General features: G+C 44.1%; 1 protein-coding gene across 1 annotated transcript in view; it reads left to right on the forward strand.

The window, feature by feature from the left end:
* The window catches only part of PHACTR3 (phosphatase and actin regulator 3), a 371,137-nt gene that overhangs the window by 305,302 nt on the left and 52,967 nt on the right, over window positions 1-12,868 (forward strand). The gene's annotated exons all lie outside the window — the stretch shown is intronic.

Below are 12,868 nucleotides of genomic sequence, written 5' to 3' on the forward strand. Positions count from 1 at the left end.
CTCTGCACTCCTAAAGCGATGAATGTTCATATGTGAACTGGATCTTGGAAACAAATGAAGCAAAGTAGAGAAGTCTCAGGAAAGGTTGCAGTTTGCAGCATTTCATGATACAGTGAAGTAACTCCTAGTTCAATGTATACATGAGGCATTTATTGTGTGCTCATGATTCCTTATTCATGGTTGTTTACAGTTTCTTTAGATAATGTTGTGATTCTCTAATTTTGTGTCTGTTTTTTAAGAGCATTTTCCCGGGGGGGGGGGGTAGAGTGGGGAAGATGGGGTATTATTTCTGAAAGTGAAATAAAAGGTATTTTCCTACTTGTACAATTGCTCTATTCTGTTATAGCACAGTGCCACCTAGAGGTTATGTAGTGGAAAAGCAGGAAAGGAAAAGTTATTTGTGTAGACCTTGGATCTCAATTCTGCAACAAAACCAAAAGTAGATACAGCAATTAACAGCCTCATGTAGAAAAGATCCTGGTTAAAGCTTAATATGTTCCCAGCTGTGTAGCATTTTGGTTTAAAGAGTAAGGAACAAGTTCCCCACCCCAACCAGAGGAGACAGGCTCACATGGGCTCAGATGAAGATGAGTAGAAATCAATCCAGTGTCTGGGGTAGAAGGTCTAGGTGGAAATTGAGAAGAATGCTTAAAAATAGAGTACTGAAGTCTGAGTTTCACAAGGGAACAACATAAAAGAAAAAGAGAAGGAAGGAAAACCTAAGAAAACTAAATCTATTTGAAGTTGCCCATAAGCCAGAAATCCACCCCAGGAAAAACTAGCTGTGTGTACCAATGAGCTCAGGTTTCAGGGCTTCTGTCACAGGCTATCTATTCAGCTACCATGGTGAGAACAAATCTGGTTTTGCAACTGGACTGTCAGACTGGGACCAAGAGAATTTAACAAACAAACAAACAGAAATTGATTATAACATCACAAATACACAAAATCAAACAAAATATAAATTCCTTCTGAAATAAACCCAAGCATATACAGTCAGGGCCAGAAATATTGGAACAAGGATAACTGTAGGATTAGCCTCTGTACACCACCACACCGAAGTTGAAAGGAAACACACCCAGGTGGGAGCAAAGTCAGGACTTTCAGCTGTAATTCAAAGAGTTTGACAAAAGTGGGGTACTAATCATTCAGGAAGTACAGCCAGTGGCATACACACACACCCATCGTTGGTGGATCATAAGTAATGGAATGAGTGGCTGGCAAGCAGCTTCATGGCCAGGTGTGGCCTGTTTCCTGGGTACCCCATGACCAATCAAGCCAATAAAAGGCCTAGAGCTGGTTCTGAGTGTTACATTTGCATTTGGTAGCTGTTCACTGGAACTCCCAACATAAGGCCCAAGGTGTCCATGTGAGTGAAGGAGGCCATCATTATGCTGATGAAACAAAATAAACCCATCAGAGAGATTGCAAAAACAGTGGGAGTGGCCAACACAACAGTCTGGAACATCCTGAAAAAGAAGGCATTAACTGGCAAGCTCAGCAACAGCAAAAGGCCTGGAAGATCACGGAAGACCACTAAAGTGGATGACCGCAGAATGCTGCTCATGGTGAAGAGGAACCTTTTCACAACATCTAGCCAGGTCAAGAACACTCTTGCAGAGGTAGGCAAGTTGTCAACATCTACAGTCAAGAGACGGCTTTATGAATATAAATACAGAGGCTTCACAACAAGGTGCAAACCACTGGTAACACTCAAGAACAGAAAGGCCAGATTAACCTTTGCCAGCAAACACCTAAAAAATCCTGCCCAGTTCTGGAATAAGATTCTTTGGACTGATGAAACCAAGATTAACTTGTACCAGAATGATGGGGAAAGTATGGAGAAGGAAAGGAACAGCTCATGATCCAAAGCATACCACATCATCTGTCAAACATGGTGGAGGCAGTGTTATGGCATAGGCATGTATGGCTGCCAATGGAACCGGGTCACTGGTGTTTATTGATGACCTGACTGCTGATCAAAGCAGCAGGATGAATTCTGAAGTGTATAGGGCTATACTTTCTGCTTAGATTCAGCTGAATGCTGCCAAACTGATAGGACACCGCTTCATATTGCAGATGGATAATGACCCCAAACATACAGCAAAAGCTACCCAAGAGTTTCTCCAGGCAAAGAAGTGGGATGTTCTTCAATGGCCAAGTCAGTCACCTGATCTCCACCCAATAGAGCATGCTTTTCACTTCCTGAAGACAAGACTGAAGGCAGAAAGACCCACAAACAAGCAGCAGCTGAAGGCAGCTGCAGTAAAGGCCTGGCAAAGCATCTCAAGGGAGGGAACTCAGCATTTGGTCATGTCCATGGGTTCCAGACTTCAGGCAGTCATTGACTGCAAAGGATTTTCATCCAGGTATTGAAGGTGATCCTTAAGTTTGAAATGATGTTGGTTTGTTCCATTACTTATGAGCCACCAACGATGGGGCTGTGTGTATGCCATTCAGGCTGTCCTTCCTGAATGGTTAGTGCCCCACTTTTGTCAAACCCCTTGAATTACAGCTGAAAGTCCTGACTTCGCTCCCCTCTGGGTGTGTTTCCTTTCAACTTCAATGTGGTAGTGTACAGAGGCCAACTGCCAAAACAGTTATTCTTGTTCCAATATTTCTGGCCCTGACTGTAATTTCATATTGATGAAAAAGGAGAGTACGGATAAATGTTATCTTGAAATGTATCATTCCAGAATGCAACAAATGTTACAATTTTTCAAGATTCCTGTCTCTTTTTGTTGGTGGTGGTTTGTATTTTCGGTTTTTATAAATAACTAATTTTTAAAAGACTAGGACTGGGGATACACAGGTTTAAATCTTCACTCAGACATGAAACTCACTGGGTGACCTTAGTCCAATCACTGCTTCTCAGCCTCACTACCTTCCAGGGTTGTTATGAGGATAAAAATGGGAGGGAACCATATACGTCACCTTGAGGAAAGGTGGGAGGCTGATGTAATAAATAAATGGACTATCCACTCGACAGCTGAAAGAAATAATAGAAATGGTTCATCTTCACTTGTAAAGTGGACCAACATGGTGTTATTGTCATTTGTTTTTAATTCAAAGGAAAATTTGTTACATCAGTGCCTATTTTTAATAAACAGTATGTGTGAGCGATTATGATCAGGTCCATATCATCTTATATGGCAGGGGGAAGTCATGCATACAAATTGTATATCAAAGTCATGAAACAAGCTACAAATGCAATAATATAAATAAAGTATTCAAAGTTGAAGAAATGGAGGCGCACTGCCAAAGACACTCCTCGCTTAGGGCACTATTTGTTCTGGGGACAGCAAATGGTGGAATCTAAATTGGGGAGGGAGTGGAACATTTCCATTGATGGGGCTCTCCTTGATAAAAATATTTTTTTCTCATAACTGATGTCCAAGGGATCGAGCAGTGGTGTGCCATCCGAGAGATTGATAATCCCTGGAGAGAGAATGGATGAAAGAAAGTGTGGATGAAAGAGGTTTGCAGGAGCTACTTCCCAGGTTGGCCATGGCTGTTGTAAACATCCGGGGAAATAGGGAAACAGATGGTGTTGATTTCCTTTCCCTCCCATAGCTCTCTCCTGCTTAGGAGCAGATGTGAGCAATGCCATGTATTTTGCTCCTTCATTTATTAATGCTCATGCTGGCCATCCCTCTTTCATGGCTCCTATCACCATTATTTTTTTCTGTTGTTGTTACAGCAACTGAGGTTTTACTCACAACTAGTCCCTCTCTCCCCACCCCCAGTAATGCATTGGGGACTAATCCCTCCAATTCTTTATCGTGGTGGCTGGGTTGTTTTCATCCCGGTGTCGGAAACGTTTGCCATTTCCAGACAGCTTCCAGCATAGATGTTTCTGTGGCGTAGGGCGAAACTGGTTTGCCTGCTGGCTCTCGTGTTCTAGGCTAGGGAGCTGCAGAAGCTGAGTTGCCAAGTGAGGCAAAGCCACATCACTCCTTCCAGGATGCCCTGTAGATGAGAAGATGTAATGCATGGGACTACTGAAGTCTGAAGGGGCCATTTTATCCCTGCAGAGCCACTGTGGTGTTGCAGCCAGTCTGGTGGATGTTAGACCCAGCTTGAAAGCTGAGTGCAGCCATAAATCTCACTGGGAAACCTTTCTTTGGCCATCCTCTCTACCTCCTGCAGAAATTAGGCTCCATGCATTCAAAGCATATGAGGAAGGGGGAAATGGGACCTAGGTGGGTCATTTCTGCATCACCAACAAAAAGGAAATCTATCACCACAAAAAGAGCTCAAGAGAGGGCACTGATCTGAATAAAATGTGTGTATGCTCATTTATATGTATTGATGCAAATGTAAAAAGACTTACTATCCTTTCATTTGAAATGCAATACATCTCACTCTGTGACCAGGTGACCTGCGTGCTTGCTATGCCAGCTGTCTGGGGGCTAATAGTTAATGGGCAACTTCAAGGTCCCTCCTTTCTCGTCTTATAGTTCTTTATCTTTAAACCAGACTTGGACCGGACAGCCCTTCAAGTAGAGGACATTTTCAAATAGAGGTCTATCCTCTGGCAGATCCTCAAGTTGAGCACTGTCCCCTGTAATGTAGGACACATGGCCATTCCTAGCATTGGGGCCATGCACACTGGCCCCACCTCCATGCCATACTTTGCCAGCTCTGCTCCATACCTCCATGCATTGGACAGAAGTTTTGAAGGAACTCAGTGTGCATAGGAACCTCCATGTGATGTTCATGTTCTCTTCTGCCTCTGTCATGGTGAGGGCTTAGCATCATTGAGTGCTGGTGAGGCCTGGGTTGCAGGATTCCACTGTGGACTGGGTCTTTACCAGGGTTTTGGGCAATTAAGGTTTCCTTGGGAGGCAAGAATGCCTTGTCTATTGCCTTCCTTGTGCAGCAAGCCTTCCATCCTTTCACCATTTCTTCTTGTCACTGAGCATGAGATAGAAATTGTTTCGCTTGGAAAAAGGTAAGTAAGGGGAGACATGATAGAAGTGTACAAAAATTATGCATGATGTTGTAAGGGGAAAACTGGAGGCATTAGATATCTAGGCACACTTACTTTAAACAGCCTCAGCTTGGCCCTGATGTTGTAGGTGAGGTTCCTTTGAGGACCTGAGTTAGAATGCTCACACTCACACAAATTCACTTAATTCTAGAAACAAGGACTGAAACAATGACATAAGCTAAATGCATTTATTCAAGATAAAGCAAGTTTAACATACATGCAAACCCCACTCAACAAAGCAAAGCTATACGCACAAATCTAGACTCATTTCAATCTGGGTTTCATCCTGGTTACGGGACTGAATCAGCCTCGGTCGCCCTGATGGATGACCTTTATTGAGAGAGGGACAGGGGGAGTGTAACCCTGTTAATTCTGCTCAATCTCTCATCAGTTTTTGATACCACTGACCATGGTATCCTCCTGGATCGACTCCATGGGATGGGTATTGGAGGCACTGTGCTACAGTGGTTCCAGTCCTACCTACGGGGCCAATTTCAGAAAGTAACATTGGGTGACCATTCCTCAGCCCCTTGGCAATTGAGCTATAGGGTGCCGCAGGGTACCAACCTGTCCCCAGTGTTGTTTAGCATCTATATGAAGCCACTGGGAGTGGTCATTAGGGGATTTGGAGCTAAATGCCATCAGTATGCTGATGACACGCAGCTCTGTCTCCCTGTGACATCTGAATCAGGAGAGGCTGTGCAAGTCCTGGATCAGTGCCTAGACTCAGTGATGGGCTAGATGAGGGCAATAAACTGAAGCCGAATCCTGGCAAGACGGGAAGCCCTGTGGGTGAGTGATTCCTGGGTCTGGGAGATAGGCTCATTGCCTGTTCTGGATGGGGTTGCACTCCCTCTGAAAGATCAGGTCTGTAGTCTGGGGGTACTCCTCAATCCATCATTATCACTGGAGGCCCAAGTGGTAGCGGCGGCTCGGAGTGCCTTTTACCAGCTTCGGCTGGTTTGCCAGCTATAGCCTCTCCTGGAAAGGGATAGTTTGACCACGGTGGTACAAGCATTAGTAACTTCAAGACTGGATTACTGCAATGCGCTCTATGTGGGGCTGCCCTTGAGGCTAGTCCGGAAGCTGGAGCTATTGCAGAATGCAGCAGTTCAGCTGTTGTCGGGAGGAACTGCACTGGCTGCCTATTTGCTCCCGGGCAAGGTTTAAGGTATTAGGCCTAATGTACAAAGCCCTAAACAACTTGGGACCAGGATACCTGAGAGCACCTCCTTCCTTACCAACCTGTCCGGTCACTGAGGTCATCAGAGGGCATGTTCCTGGTGGTTCCACATGGACCCATGGCCTGGTTGGAGTCCACCAGGAAAAGAACCTTCAGTGTGGTGGCCCCCTTCCTGTGGAATTCCCTGCCTTTAGAGGTCAGGCAGGCGCCAACATTGTGTTCCTTCTGGTGCCTCCTGAAGATGTTGTTATTCCAAGAGGCCTTCCTTGCATGACCAGCCATGGTTTGTTAAATTCCACTTTGTTGGGGTTTGTCTTTTTAAAAAATGTTTTAACTCTTTTAACCTGGTGTTTTATTCTTTTATCATGTTGTTCACTGCTCTGAAATCTTCTGATGTGGAGCAGTATATAAATATTGTAAATAAATAAATAAAATAAATTAGCAGCTGTATGTCTGTCATTCACACCATACTTTACCAGTAAAGGAAAGATCTTCTCTCACTGGCAAAGGAAACCTTCTCACAACACAGGACCCTGAATTGGGAGGAGGACACTCCCAGTCCCATTATGCTTAGGCTTAAAAACCTTTTCAAAATTGGTGACCTTCTTAACTCATATTCTAAAATCTTCATATATATTGGTCCATGTAACCTTTTAGGTCACCTTATTCCCAGAAAGTCCAACCTTTTGTCCTCAAAGTCATCTCCCTCCTTGATGTAAGGTGCTGACTCCAAGATGAGCCTAAATTCCTCTCTTCTGTAATTAATGGATTTTGGACCTAACAGAAGCAGATGAGATTAAGAAGAGGTAGAAAGAATACACAGAAGAACTATACAGGAAAGATCTGAATGTCCCTGATAGCCATGAGAGTGCAGTCACTGAACTTGAGCCAGACATCCTCGAGAGTGAAGTCAAGTGGGCCTTAGGAAGCATTACTAACAACAAAGCTGGTGGAGGTGACAGTATTCCAGCTGAGCTATTTAAGATCCTAGAAGATGTTGCTGTTAAAGTGCTGCAGTCAATATGCCAACAATTTTGGAATACTCAACAGTGGCCACAAGACTGGAAAAGTTCAGTTTACATTCCAATTCCAAAGAAGGGCAATGCCAAAGAGTGTTCAAACTACCGTACAATTGCGCTCATTTCACATGCCAGCAAGGTGATGCTCAAAATCCTACAAGATAGGCTTCAGCAGTATGTGAACCGAGAACTACCGGAAGTACAAGCTGGGTTTTGAAAAGGCAGAGGAACTAGAGATCAAATCGCCAACATTCGCTGGATCATGGAGAAAGCAAGAGAATTCCAGAAAAACGTCTATTTCTGCTTCATTGACTACCCTAAAGCCTTTGATTGTGTGGATCACAACAAACTGTGGCAAACTCTTAAAGAGATGGGAGTACCAGACCACCTTACCTGTCTCCTGAGAAACCTGTACGAGGGTCAAGAAGCAACAGTAAGAACCGGACATGGAACAACCGATTGGTTCAAAATTGGGAAAGGAGTACGACAAGGTTGTATATTGTTGCCCTGCTTATTTAACTTATATGCAGAGTGAATCATGAGAAACACCAGGTTGGATGAATCACAGGTCGGAATTAAGATTGCCAGGAGAATTATCAACAATCTCAGATACGCAGATGATACCACCTTAATGGCAGAAAGCGAAGAGAATCTAAAGAGCCTCTTGTTGAGGGTGAAAGTGGAGAGTGCAAAAGCTGGTTTGAAACTCAACATTACAAAATACTAAGATCATGGCATCTGGCCCCATCATGTCCTGGCATATAGAAGGGTAAGAAATGGAAGCAGTGACAGATTTTATTTTCTTGGGCTCCAAGATCACCGCAGACGGTGACTGTAGTCATGAAATTAAAAGATGCTTGCTCCTAGGGAGGAAAGCTATGGCAAACCTAGACAGCATAGTAAGAAGCAGAGACATCACCTTTCCAACAAAGGTCTGTCTAATCAAAGCTATGGTTTTCCCAGTAGTAACGTATGGCTGTGAGAGCTGGACTATAAGGAAGGCTGAGCGCCGAAGAATTGATGCTTTCAAACTGTGGTGCTGGAGAAGACTCTGATGAGTCCCCTGGACTGCAAGGAGGTCAAATCAGTCCATCCTAAAGGAAATCAACCCTGACTGCTCATTGGAAGGACAGATACTGAAGCTGAAGCTCAAATATTTTGGCCACCTAATGCAAAGAGAAAACTCCCTGGAAAAGACCCTGATGCTGGGAAAGATTGAAGGCAAAAAGAGAAGGGGATGGCAGAGGATGAGATGGCTAGATAGCATCACCGATGCAATGAATATGAACTTGAGCACACTCCGGGAGAGAGCACAGGACAGGAAGGCCTGGCGTGCTATGGTCCATGGAGTCATGAAGAGTCGGACATGACTTAACGACTGAACAACAACAACATGCTTATAGGCTCTCATAGCCCTTAACATCCCCTGCATGCATCCCATAAGCTGTGCCCCCCATATATGCATACCCCTCATATTTAGCCCACTTACACTTGTAATTTCATGTATAAGGGTGATTTATGGCACCATTTTGCGTATAGCTCGATGTGCGCATATTCATGATTGCCATGTCTTTTTCACAAAATGGTGATCACAATGCCAGAGAACAGCACCTAAGTGAATGTGGGCAACTCTGTGAGCACGGTGGGCGGGGGATCGAGTGTGAGTCCGGGGGGGGCACGAGCAGGGGCAGGGGTTGGGCGGGCACCTAGAGAACCCAGACAGGGGCGTGCCCATCCATCGCTAGTGGAAAGTCCCTTGTGGCTGCTGCTGCATGAGTGCCTTCCCCAACCTGGTCCTTGCTGGGAATGCTGGGAGTTGCAGTCCAACACATCTGGAAGGCAGCAGGCCAGGGATGGCCACATTATGAAGTACTGTCCCAGGCAACCACCTAGTGATAAGCAGAAGCTTGGATATGCAACTGCTCTGTTCTTCATCCCCACTGCAGGTGCTATTTTTTCAAAGGACCACCTGCTGTTTAGATTCTGAAATGAAGGGCAGATTCTGAAAAGTGCTGAGGTTTCAGAAACTTCCATGGGGAAAATTTCCTCTGCTTTGCACAGCTCTGGTTTGGGACAATAGCAGAAGAAGGAAAAAGAAGGAGAAGGAAAAGGGAAAGCAGCCGAACAAGAAGTCAGTATTACAAGTCTCAAAGTGTACATTCTAAGCGCTTTTATCATTATGAATTTCCAGTTCTAAGGGGAATTGATGGCCATTCTCATTGAATACTTATAAAAAGATATAAAATCATCTTCAATGCACATAAATAATTCAGTTTCTTCTCCTGGAAACACTATCATACATCTTCCTTTATAAGCTCTAAATACTGTCAGCTGTTTTGGTTTTTTATTTTGTAAGTTAGGGATTGCATTCCTCATGCTGACCATCAAGGATTTCTGTGAGAGAATTAGGTTACAACTGCCTTAGTATCCAATCGCAGAATGGGATATATGTGTGTTACAGTCTTTGGATGGCCCTGCTAGCCTGCCTGAGGTATCTGTCAAGCTTTTCCCCACTATCCACATGATTCCCAATCTTTCAGATTCCATGTGGAGCCCCAGGCACAAAATTGGGTGGGATAGCTAATACCTTGGAAGACAGACACAAAATTCAAAGTGATCTTTGACTGGAACACTGGGCTGAAAACAATAGAATGAAATTTAATAGGGATAAATGCCAAAATCTGCACCAGGGAAAAAGAAACCAAATGCACAGTTACAAGAAGGGAGATACTTGGCTCAACAATACTACAAGTGAGAAGGATCTTGGAATTGTTGTAGATCACAAGCAGAAACACCTGCTTTGAACCCACCATTTTCAGCACCAGCAGAAACTTTTTCCATGGCAATTCCCAGCTGCTGGTAAGAAAATGGGTCAATAAAAAATAAAATAAGTGGGAAGGGTAGGACACTTTGGTGGGAGCTAAGAAAGATGTCCAGGGTGCATTGGTGGCCTATGCTTGCACTAGGTGGCCTTAGGCAAGCTGCTTTCTCTCTCAGCCTCTCCCTTTCCCCCATCTGCGATATGGGAGATAATAATTATTATTAATTATAATAATAATTAATTATTATATTAATAATATAATATTAATATTATAGGGAGATACTTGGCTCAACAATACTACAAGTGAGAAGGATCTTGGAATTGTTGTAGATCACAAGCAGAATTTGAGTCAACAATGTGATGTGCCTGCAAAAAAGGCAAATGCTATTTGGGGCTGCATTAATAGAAATATAGCTTCCCAATCACATCAAGTACTAGATGCACTCTACTCAGCACTGGTTAGGCCTCATCTTGAGTACTGCATCCAATTCTGGGCACCGGACTTTAAGAAGGATGCAGACAAACTGGAAAAGGTTCAGAGGAAGGCAATGAAGATGATCAAGGGACTGGAAACAAATCCTTATGAGGAGAGACTGAAAGAACTGGGCATGTTTAGCCTTGAGAAGAGGAGACTGAGGGGAGATATGATAGTGCTCTTCAAGTATTGAAAGGTTGTCACAGAGAGGAAGGCCAGGATCTCTTCTTGATCATCCCAGAATGCAGGACACGGAATAATGGGCTCAAGTTACAGGAAGCCAGATTCTGGCTGAACATCAGGAAAAACTTCCTGACTGTTAGAGCAATACGACAATGGAACCAATTACCTAGGGAGGTAGAGGGCTCTCCCACACTGGAGGCATTCAAGACGAGGCTGGACAGCCATCTGTCAGGGATGTTTTGACTTAGATTGCTGCACTGAGGAGGGGGTTGGACTTGATGGTCTTATAAGCCCCTTCCATCCCTATGATTCTATGATTCTGTGAACCCAACTGGCTTTAATTACTCCTATCAGAAGCACCCTCCCGCGAGGAAACCATCAGCACCCTCTGAACTCATGGAGCAGAGTTAGGAACCTCCCTGGCCTTGCTCACCTCTCCTTTTGAGACCCAAGGCTTTGTCAAATAATCCTGAAGACCCATCTGTTTTTGCTGGCCTTTCTTAAGAATGTAAGAGTCATGCTGGATAAGATCAAGGGTCCATCTGTTCCAACATTCTGTTCATGCAGTGGACAACCAGCTGCCTGTGGGAAACCCACAAGCAGGACAGGTGGTATACAAAGGCATACTACATCACAGAATCCTAGAATAGTAGGGTTGGAAGGGGCCTACAAGGCTATCGAGTCCAACCCCCTGCTCAATCCAGGAATCCAAGTCAAAGCATCCCTGACAGATGGCTGTCCAGCCTCGTCATGAAAGCCTCCAGTGTGGGAGAGCCCACCACCTCCCTAGGGAATTGATTCCATTGTCGTATTGCTCTAACAGTCAGGAAGTTTCTCCTGATGTTCAGATGGAATCTAATACTGGAAATATTATATAGCCATCATGATTACTAGCCACTGATTCTTGGGCTACTGGTTCTAGGTATCTACTGTTATTTACTTGTTTGTTTATTTATTATCAGCCAACTTTGTTTTTACTGAACCTTTAATGCAAATGTAGTTATTGAATATTATTATAACTGTTTTGTATGGTTTTTCTCTTGTCCGCTGCCTTGAAAGGATTTTACCTTTAAAAGTGGCCTAAAATTATTTTAAATAAATAAAGTAACATTGGAATATAGGTAGCTGCCTTCTACTGAGTCATACCATGGGTCTGTGTAGCCCAGTATTGTTGACACTGACTGGCAAAAGCTCTCCAGGTTTTCAAGCAGGAGTTTTTCCTGCTCTACCTGGAGGTGCCAGGGATCGAACCTGGAACCTTCTCTACCATTGAGCTACAGCCCCTCATCCTGTAACATCCCAAGCACCCACATTAATGAGTGAACCATGATCATGACAGTTCAAAGATGTAATCATAACTAAGGCATTGTGCTCTGTGTACAGTTCGTAATTCAAGACACCATTGTGTGCTCACTCTGAGAAAACAGGAGCACCTTCCTAAACCTCCTGAACACTCTGCCACTCTTATCCAGAATGCAAATAATAAGTGGGATCCAGGTTTAGTCATATTTAGAGCAGACCTGTTGAAATTAATGGGGCTTAAGCTACTTGTGACTAACTTAAATCCCAGCCCTTTAAATGGGTGTACTCAAGTATGACTTAATGTGGATCCAGCCCAATAATCTCATACTGAACTGAAATTTCTGTGTTGCTCCATGCCTTATACAATCATAGAATAGTAGAGTTGGAAGGGGCCTATAAGACCATCAAGTCCAACCCCAACCCCTTATCTACCTGTGATCTTGCTCCCTAAAAGCCCCTTCTCAATTTCTGCAGGTTATTCTCCGATACCAAGCATGCAGGAGCTGGATCTCAAGGGTGACAGGTCTCGACTTCCAAAGTTCGGAAGGGAGCAAAAACAGGCATGTCATAGAGTGAGAGAGCTGCGAGGATTTGAGTAGGTTATCTGGTCTCATGGATGAACACTGGATAAGGACTCTTTGGAGATGCTTTCAGTATGGGATTTAAGGCCAGTTCAGACATTCAGTCTGTCAGTAAGCTTCTATGCATGATGAGGAGTGAGCAGAGGCAAAATTCATCTCAGTCCTTTCTTTTCCCAAAAGCAACGGATGGATCACAGAAATCAGCCAAGGACCAATAGTTTGTACACATCACGCATAGCAGCTCACCAGTGTCCCAGCTGGCCTGTTAATGCTGCCTTCAGCTGAGCTCTTTCCACCTCTTTGCTACCGGA

Source organism: Heloderma suspectum, chromosome 4 (genome assembly GCF_057233095.1).
Source record: "Heloderma suspectum isolate Gila_16-S chromosome 4, 16-S_ref, whole genome shotgun sequence".
In the NCBI taxonomy this organism is placed as follows: domain Eukaryota; kingdom Metazoa; phylum Chordata; class Lepidosauria; order Squamata; family Helodermatidae; genus Heloderma; species Heloderma suspectum.